Source organism: Tyto alba, unplaced genomic scaffold (genome assembly GCF_018691265.1).
Source record: "Tyto alba isolate M040663 unplaced genomic scaffold, T.alba_DEE_v4.0 Super-Scaffold_15, whole genome shotgun sequence".
Classification (NCBI taxonomy): Eukaryota; Metazoa; Chordata; class Aves; order Strigiformes; family Tytonidae; genus Tyto; species Tyto alba.
Window position 1 is genome coordinate 856,660 of NW_024881277.1, and position 10,550 is coordinate 867,209.

General features: G+C 41.4%; 1 pseudogene; it reads right to left on the reverse strand.

Moving 5' to 3' along the window:
* Positions 1 to 7,295: 7,295 nt before the first annotated feature.
* On the reverse strand, positions 7,296 to 10,083 carry LOC122152409 (annotated as a pseudogene).
* Between the last annotated feature and the right edge of the window lie 467 nt (positions 10,084 to 10,550).

The window sequence follows — 10,550 nt, forward strand, 5'->3', positions numbered from 1 at the left end:
CCTTCTGCAGCAATAATGGTTCATTCTGACTTCGCAAAGTTTCTCTACATGGGAAAAGCAACCTAGAAGACAGGTCTGTAGTGCACAAGCTACTCCTCATACAAGCATGAAGGCTTGACCTGTACTTGTAAGCTATACAAGTACAAGAGTGCTCTAGCCTGTAAAAGAAAGCTCCCACAATAATGTACTTCCAGAAAAATGGTAACTGAATTTGCTCGCATTATTCTGTACAAGCAGGCAACTTACAAGCAGAGTAATTTCTTGGACATAGGTAAACAAGCAAACTAAAGACTAAGTACAAAATGCATAAAAAGTAATTACCAGCTTCATGCCCAGTTCATAGGCTTTGTATTGAGGGTGAGATGGGAGGGGCAGCGTGTATCCACTGCATCTATCCAGAACAAACTTCTGCTGCACCAACTGTGCATATAAACACACTGTGAAGTAACCTGAAAAAGCCCCAGCAAAAGAAAATAACTTACTGCAGTGTGACTGTGCTGTGTACAGGCATCAACTTTCCACCAGCTTTCTCTGAATTTTGTTTTAAATCACCCATATACCTGAGATTGTAATCAAAATACATCTTCGATACGTTTGCTTAAGATATGTTGCTTTTCAGATCTAATGAAGTATATTCCAAGTTGACATCTCTAAATAAACACGAACTTCATTCACTTTAAAGACATTTGAAAAGATCCCCAGTATTCAGGCCAACGTGGTATATTTTCAAAAATGTAAGGGCTCTTTTCAATTAACAAAACCAAAGCCAAGATTTCAAAAACAGTCAAGAAATCTACAATTTGACTCCCAAATTTATTTTCAGGAGCCTAGCGGTATAACTCTGTTATGCAAACATATCCAATACAACACTGCTTGGACAAGGAACATAAACCACTTCCTAAAGTAGCTTTCACAGAGCTGCGTAAGCATGGCTGAGAAGGGGAAAAGCCTTGGAATGAACACCTAGGGGTAGTTAGGAGCAACTCCTGGTGTTGGCTGGCAGTGCTGTCAGACTGCTCTGATCACGGAACTGGATGAATTTCCTTAGCGAGCATTCCAGCAGAGGAGCTACTAACAGTAACCTCTGATTTCAGAAGCACTTCTGATTAGCCATTTGAAAGCCTAGCTATGCCAATCTGAAGGCAGAAAAGCTATTTAACATAAAGAACGGGAAATGCATGTCTAGTGTCAAAATTAAAAAATAAATCAGAAAACATTCTATTTTAACAATTAAATCCACATAGTTGTATCACTTGACCACAGAACCTTCCTCACTTACAGAACCTAATTCAGTGACAAGTTTCATCAGAAGGATCACTTACTATGGTCACCACACGCTCGTCTGGAGGGAAAGTCTGAAAAGAGCCACATGCTCGTAAATCCACAGGCTCTCGCAGGTGAAAGGCCTGGCCTGCTGCAGCCACCAACGAAGGGCACTGCCTCAGCACTGCCACAATGCCTGCTGGAAGGTAGCAGTGGGCTCGGTGAAATGAGGCCTGAATTTTCTCAGGATACCTGCATTGTACAATAACAACATAGTGTAGTAAGTGCATCGCAAGCTGAAACCACTCTTTAAGCTAATATTCCCATTTTCACTTTAATACTAATCTGTATTATGGGCCAAATGCCAGATGATTATTCTAAACTAAAGTTAAAACTCCGCTAATCTAACACCTGGCATGTCTGTTTATACAGAACTATACATGGCTAATAAAAATTTCATCCCCACATTGGTAAAATGAATCACTGTGAACTTGACTAACATGTCCTACTACACAGCATCCTTCACTGCACCGGGTGTAGAAGTCATCTGGCTCGTGCTGTCAAATCCTTGCAAAAAATAACTTGTGGTGCTGAATAGACCTGTGGGAAGCTATCGCTCTGAAAAGCGTGATGGTTCTACGCTTTAGTTTGCAATCCTTTTTCTCCCTCCTCAAAGGGCTCCTAAAGGCCCACAGAACTTCCAGACTTTTCAGTACAAGAAGGATGTGAAGGCAGAATAACTTGTCCTTGTCAGGTGTGGCATCACAGCAGTGAACCAGTTCCAGAGCCCCCAGATCACAGCACAGCCCACAGGGCACTGGTCCCCCTCTTCAGAAGAAGACCACAGAAAAAACACTAGTTTCTGAAAAGGAAGCCACTTTATCACACCTAACAGGAAAACGACTGGATACAAGAAAGCACCCCAGACAGCCCAGAATCAAAACTCACTGTTGCACAAGACCAAAGTGAAACACCCACATACCCACTGATGCGCTTCTACACTGCTGTTGGGATGGGCTCTGCAGCCAGGAACTCCTCTGAACAGGTGGACAACAGCGTCACCGCCTGCGAGACTGTCAGAGTGGTGGCAGATAGGTCACATTCCTGCTCCTGGGTCTCTGACAGCGGGATGAGGTGCAGCTCTCCTTTGTAAAAGAACACCTGGCAGGTAGCAACACTCTCATCAGACAGGATCAGAACAGTCACACACTAGGCAGCCGAAAATTTAATTTAATATACAAATGCACATGTTTAAACATAGAGAATACCGAACAACAAATAGAGAAATAATACAGAAAACAGCACATTTTTTTTTTTAAATGGGAGATGAGGTAAATACAGATGCCACAGACCATGATCCAACCAGTAAATAAAAAACCTCCCTATTTTAACTGCAAGACGTTTGGTCCAATGTATTTGGTTTTCTTAATAACACTAATAGCAAACATTTCTCTTCAACTAGAGATTTGCTTCAGGAGAATCAGCATAATTTAACTGCTGAAGAACAGGACAGGAACTGAAAAGCATTGTTTCAGGTGCTACACATGACCTCTGGTGGTTCCCCATCCTAAGAACTGAATGTAACACTATCGACTTCCTCACTCCATCTGTTCCCTCAATTGGAAGGAAAATACAGCCCTGATAGTCAAGATACAGGTTTGCAATTAATTCCTGTGTTGTGTTACACCCCTTTTCTTTTAAGAGCCTTGTGGGGAAAAAAAAAAACCTAAACAAATCTTTGTTAATGAACAAGTAAGTTCCTTTCATTTAAATCCATTGCCAAGAAACTCTGGGACTAGCAATCACCCACAGCAAGCTGATGTGGCTGCAGAATGAAAGTCTACTGCAGACAAGACTAGTTGCACACGTGTACACCAGTGTTACAGTCAACCAATGAACCTTACTTCTTTCAACTTTACCAGCAGAGATTTAGGTTTTTTACCTCATGGCACACACAAGCTCTAGTCTAGTCAGGTGAAAGGGAGTTTGTTCAGAGACTACAGGAGAGAAAAAGTTAACTTTTGTGCCCCGGAACAGCTTTTTTTTTAAGCACTCCCTGTTAACTTAACTTTGTTTTGATGCCAAGTATCACCTCCACCTGGAAAGGGTGGCACAGAGAGCAGGGGGTTAGGTGCACGTTCTGAAAACTAGCTCCGTCAAGACAAATGACGCTGGATTCATTTCATCGCAGTGGTTTGGGACTCCTTGTAGAGTTGTCAGCATTCCCCACATAAAAATACACTAACAAGATAGGAGTGAAGCTGCAAAAGTTAATGGAAGCTGCAAGGGTTAAGGTAGCAAGTACCTGGGTGACTGTCAGAGGACAGGAGGGGTCTTTTAGCTTGTTGAGTAGCTGAGCGGCCTCCTACCGCTTACAAGTGGTACAAGAGGCAACTGAAAGGCACTAAACTGAAGTAACTGGTTTTTAAGCAAGACAGGAATGGTTCCTACTGAAACCTGCTCCCTCCCCCACCCCCAAAAATCCAACCCCAGTATCTTTAAATGCAAGCTGAGTTTTGACTGATGTATTAACAAAAAAAATATTGAATTCAGCAGAAGAACTTCGTAGACTTGAACACTTCATGAAATATCAAGGAATACAGTAGTTGCCTGCAATGCAGCAACTGTGAAAGCATAAAATTTGTCCCTTTTGGATGGCCAGGCACTTGTCTCAAACTTGCCGAAGTGATACGTAACACAGTTGTTATTAGAATAAAAAAAAAAAAAAACACCAACAAAGAAAAGCATTTTAGTTTTAAGCTAAAGGAGATGTATTTGGTACTTAGTTTTAATACCTTTCAAAAGTCCTGAAGTTGTACATGATCTCTGTTTATTAGGTCTTCAGCTGCATGGTTCTCTGAAAGCCCACAGTCGAGGTGGATCAGTCACAAAAAGCAAACAGGGGTTCTAAACGTGCCATGAAGAAGTGTCCATCCATGGCCAGAGTCATGCACCAGCTCTCATTCTCAGCAATGTCAACATTGTTTACAGCAGAGTCTTCAAACACCCATCCTTATGAATAGTTATGTTTTTATCAATCTAAGAAGCAGTTGCCAAAGACTAGAAGGGGTATATTTAAAACATTCCATTTGCCACCAGTAGAAGTAGTTATACTCCAGTGGAAGGGTAAATGCACTCCAGTGGGCAGTAAAGCCTAACTCCTACAAAATCCAAACAACACACTCTGCCACTGTTGTTTTCCCATTACTGGCTTATGACCTGTTCATCTTGTTACAGGCAAGTACTGCAGAATCTGCCAATTTTTCTGTTAGCTCTACAGAAGATGAAAGATTTTCTGTAACAGCAGTAATTTCAATGTTAAAAGCTGTATTTATATGTTTAAAGCAACATTATACTATCAAAAGCAAGCACTACACGTCGCTGCTTCTACAACTCAACTTAGACAAGTTATGAATCCTGTAATAACTGCAGCAGATATCAACGCAGTTGTATAAAAATAAGGTAGCAAGCCAGCTGAGCAGAACTGATGACTTTAAGGGTAGCACACTAGTGACTCTTCCTGTGTTACATACTTAGACCTCTTCCTCACTGACTGAAGGTGGAAGAGGCAGAAGGGACTCTTACTGCAAGTAGTTCCAGACAGTATTCAAAGAAAGTACATTGTCTTCCTGGCGGGATATTTCATGGTAATTTTGCAAAATAGGTCAGTCTCCCTTTCTAAAAATGCCTGCAATTACCCAAGATTTCTGCACTCTGCCATGAGGCTCCAAACCCACAGATGCAACGACGTTGTTAGTAGATGGGTTCTGCACTGGGACAGATGTATCAGTGGTATTTGCTGCAGTTGTCCTTGTGGCTCCAAATTAGACAAAAACATGAAATACATGCTTCTAAGTGATTAGCTGAAGGTCTTACTCCCAAACAGTAAACTCCAGATGACAAATAAGCGTACAGACGAGGTGAGGATAACCACTTAATATATTTCAACAAAATTAGGACGCTGCATGAAAAGAGTTTTTCCTTTAAAAAGTTGTCCAATTAAAAAGCACTTTCTTTTAAATTTCCCTTATTAATGTTTTCTAAATTACAATTCATAATGAAAAAAACTACTCAGTATTCTTTAGAAAGTAGCTCCTACTATCCCACTCTGTTATGTAAGCTATCAGATGTTAGTGGTACCTACAGAACAGCTAATAATTTTTAATCAATATTGAAGTTATTGAGTCCGGTTGATCCAAGCATGCTTTACTCAAAAAGAAGGGAAAAGAAAGCAAAGCAGAACTGGGCAAATGTAACAAAGTTAGCTTTCCTTTGCATTTCTAGAGGGGTGAAAAAAAAAAAAAAAAAAGCTCTGGTCTCAGTTGAAATATCTTGGGTTTGCATAGAGGCAAATTGATGCTAAAGAGAGGCCTCTGTTCACTAAACCCTTTCAAAATACAATTTCTTTTAACAGCTGACACTACTGGAACATTGTACAGTGTGGCATTTAGTTACATCAAGCTCACTGGAGATAAGCATCCCCTTTATATCGGTGCCATTCCTCAGGGAGCAAGTTAGTTTTCTGTAGCCCTAGTGCACAAGAGTTACAAAAATATATAAATAAACTTGAACAGACTTCTAGTAATATAATGTAGTATTTTATAGCTAAGAGGAGTCAGTGTGTTAAAAAAGTGAAAGCAGTCTCATCATAAGGTAATTTTTGGTTTCTGTACAAATGGTTGACACGAGACTTCTGGGCTGGTAGGTATCTATTTTGTACAGTAAAAGTAACGTTCAGGTCCATGTGTTGTGCAACATAGAGATATGCTGTACTCTCAGAATCAGGATAATTTTTGAAAGAAGCCGCGTAAAGGAATAGTTACCATCTACCTCTAGCTTCCCCCTGGGAAGCTCTATTAAATAGCCAGCTCCTGAATGCTATCACCGAAGCAGTGAGGACTTTCAGCTCAAATGGAAGTGTTCCCCTTGTCGCTCATAAGCCTCTGAAAAATGATCCACAAAATAAAGCCAGCCTCATCCCTTTGAGACAGAGTTGAAAACTAGTTAATTACCCTTCAAATTCATACCCCCACACACTGTCAGGGGTTTTTTAAACCAGCTGAAGCATAAACCTTTCAAGTATTTGCAGATCCTACTTAAGGAATTCACTTCTGAAATAACAGAAGGGTTGACAAATATAGTGAAGTAGCTAATCGCTACCACCCTACAGCAGACTTGACTGTGATGCTATTGAAATAACAAGCAATGCATTTCTGAGCTTTGGAACTCCTTGTCACGGGACATCACAAACCCTAGAAATGCACAGAACTGACTCTGTCCTGTGGATTTTTCAGCTATTGCCTCACCTCAGTGTGTCAGAGGATTCCTACAGTGACATACATGCTGCAGTCTTCTTCCTAAGGCATCTGCCACAGGCAATCCAAGGCCAAACACGAGCTGGCCCTTTCATGGAACATGGCATCACCAGCACTGACATCGCAGTTAACAATGCAGCCATAGTTACAGCTGCTATACAAGTGTGCAGTATTTACTTGACTTAAATCAGTCAGAAGAGTTTTGAACAGCTACATAGAAAATGTAGAGAGGGCTGGGGAAGCAACTTAGCACAGAATTCTATGAAAACTTTTCCTCTATTAAATCTGCAATATTCCAAAGTATCTTCAGAAAACCACTGAAAATACCTGTTGAGCTGAAGTTCAAAGACTTTTAAAAAACAGCAGAAGGTTTGTTACGTAAGAAAAGTGTGACTAGCAAAAAGATAAGGTTTTCAACTCGGAAACCACAGGAATTGCCACTGAAGACTCTCAAAGGTGAGGGGTTACACTGTTTTACCATCAACTGTACCAATATCCATTCGGTGTTTGGAAGGAAGCTGCTTCCAAAGAAGTTTAATAAATGCACCATGGTCCCAAACCTCACACCGCTTCCTTACTGTAACAACTTTTACTCAGGAATCTGTTTGATCTTAACCGAAGAGCACCCAAAGGATTTTTAAAGAGCAGCACCAGAATGCTTTGTCTTGTTCATGATGCATTCTGTATCATACCTCCCAGTCACAGCAAACTGATGCATACACTCTGAAACAGTAGCCCAGAAAAACTCTGAAATTCTCCCAAATCCACGTGATCCCATACAAAATGATACCTGCTATCTCAGCCTACACAGTTCTTTATTTCTTTCCTTTCTTGGCTGCAGTCATCTTTTCTCCTTTTTTAGCATTTCTCCCGTATTTTGCTTACAGTTGGGCCAAAAAGTCATCCATTTCCTTTTTTCGATCTTTATTTCTGCTCTGGGGGAAAGGAAATTAAAAAAAAAAACCCGACCCAAAACTTTTACTACTTCCTAGTACAGATTATTCTATTGAAGTTGATAGTATGACAGCTACATAAAATACTGGAATATATTAAACAGGGAATGCAAGCAATATAATACAATACAAATATAATACAATACAAAGTATAGTACTATCAAGCAAAATTCTACTTGTGTACTCTAGGCTCTATACCTAATTTCTCCTGAAGTATCGAGACGGACGTAAAGTGGCTATAAAAATTCCCAACATAAGCCTAGGAAAAGCAAAACAATTTCTAAGTTTAGACCCAAAACTCTTCTACAGTTTGGGGAATGATTAAGCACGAATGTTCTAGGAAGCCCACTGGATGATGAGAAACAGAAAACATTCCAAAAAGCAGAATGTAAACAGTATGTTTCTTTCCTTGGTCCTCAAGATACAAAACAGTAAGACCTATCAGCTTCTACATCCTGATGGAATCCCTCAGAGAAAGAATCATTAATACTCCCTGTATAACTAGCTAAAACTAGAAGTTAAATATTTTGATTGTGTATGCCATAAGGATATTTGAATAACTTTGTTAATTTTCAAAAGACGCAGGCAGTAAAATCCATACCACACTGACTATTAAGTAAAGTACATAGGTAGCTAACATTGAGGTCAGGTTTTAACCTCAGAACTCTCAAGTTGCAAGGATCCAAACTACAAAGAGGCTCAGGGAGAACAGAATTATAGGCCAGTAACATACTTCTCTTCAGCAGATAGAAAAAGCCTTACTTGAATCAGCGCTTTCAAATCATCTTCTCCATCAAGGCCCAGTTCAGCTTTAGTCTCTTCTGCCTCTCTAGCTTCTTTTTCTGCCTAAAATAGCAAACTAGTTTTTTAACAAGTAGTTTGCAAGTTATTTGACAAAGTCTTATAATAGTTATCAAACTTTTTTTTTTTTTTTTTTTTTTTTTTAAATCTGTATACAACTAGCTGCAAGGAAACACAAATTGTTTCCAAATTTGGCCACAGATGACAAACTGGTGAAAGAAAGACCATTCTGGCTTTAGTAGAGCGGGACAGTTTTTTGTTGTTTCACAATGCTGAATGTGATGTCTATGCCTATCCCTGTTCCCCCCACCCACACTTTTTTTGTCTTGGCAGCTATTACATTTTCTTTAACTTAGAGAACGGTTACTGCGATGTGCATGTAAGATCTACAAAGTGTTCAAAAAACCCCACGTTGAAGAAGAGGTCCATTTAGTCCAGCATGTTATTTCACACTCGCCAGAAGGCAAGCACAACATATTTCTACCACGTACACTGAACTCTAGCAACTGATAGCTGTGTAAATAAATGCAGGGACATGCTATACTGTAATAAGCCATTGTGTATAATAATAAAATAAAGAATTAATAATAAAACAAAGGAATAAAGATTGGCAGCAGCCTATCACAGCTCAAAAGCCTTTCACAACAATTTGGGGGGGGGGGGGGGAAGGGTGGAGAACACAGGTGCACAAATGTGAAAGTCAAAGACACAGAGCAAGATCTGTAACCCAGAAATCCTGTGGCAAACATTTGCCTCAAGAACAGTTCCATTTTATTTCTAACAAGGAAGATTAAAAGCTTAGCATAAAAAATATGCTTCCCTTTGGTCCCGGATTGATATAACCTACCCGCCTTTTTCTCACAATCATTTTCTGCTTCGACTCTCTTACAAAACCTTTGTAGAATGGGACTTCTCCAGAGGCAATCGCTTTTTCTACGATTATCCATGTTCTTGGTTCATCTGTATAGTCCACGCACAACACAGACTCCATTATTCTGTCCAGGTCACCCTCAAAATCCACGTACGCTGCTTTAATAACAGCTAGCTCTTTGTCCAAATCTTTCTAGCTCTTTTCAAAGTCTTCAATATCTTTCACTGGGATCTGAAGCAAAGAAGTGACACTTCTGGAGTTACATGATTTATTCACCAGATGGATTTCAGAGACAGCGTTAAAAAAAAAAAAAAAACAAACAAACCAAACCAAACCAAACCAAAAAGAGAAGCCACGTGCTTTACCCGCAGCTCGCCAGGGAGGCACGGCCACAGGCCCGAAGCAGGGAGCTCCCCACTTCCCGCAGGGCCTGCCCCTGCCCAGGCGAGCCCTGCGGGGCCCCGGCCCAGCTCTCACCTTCCTGAAGAGCAGCCGCCAGTACTCCCGCCAGTCCCGCTCGCCCCTCAGCACCTCGCCCTCCTCGCCCACCGTGCCCTGCTCACCGTACAGGGCGCGCTGCTCCGCCTCGCTGAGGGCGGCGTAGGCCTTGCCCAGGATCTGAGACAACTGAGCCTTTTTTGGCTAGCCTCAGCTGTATGGTGCTGCAGACATTTCACTCTTCCCATTATGCGGTGCAGCTTTTCAGTCCACAAACATTTTAATGCAAGAAGTTTTTAAGAACAGCCAAACCTCTTCAAGACTTTTCCTTCCTGACAAGAACATGCCCACGGTTTAGACCAATGAGCTTTGATAACACCACACACTATTTCTAGTGCCATATAAAATTACTCACCGCATTTCTGTTCTCTTGCACAGCCATCCTTTGCTATTCAGAAAAGATTCTGAACACTACGGAAGAAAGTCCCATTAAACCTTTATCATTTGAGGTGTTCAGTTGCGATCGCCTAACAAAGGAGGAGTTACTTTTGCACATTGCCCGTTTCCCCCTTTATTCTTTAGTGAACTTAAACCTACACACAACGGCGCGTCCGTCTCTTCAGCGAGCATGGAATCACAACGTTCCCACCTGCCCGACGGAAAACCTGGCACAGCCCTGGCAGGTACGTATTCAATGCAGCCAGTGGAGGCAGGCGGCAGGCACAGACAGGCAAAGCCAGACTTCTGCTAATAAACGTGGGATTTTCCCTTTTACAAAAGGCACTTCATTAAATACAGGCCTCTCCTGCGGGAGCCCGGCAGCCGCACCGCTGCTCTTCCTTCCCCCAAAAGTTGCCCCCTTGGACGCGGGCGCACGGCCCTGCACTGGCACCTCCTGGGGAGCCCGGC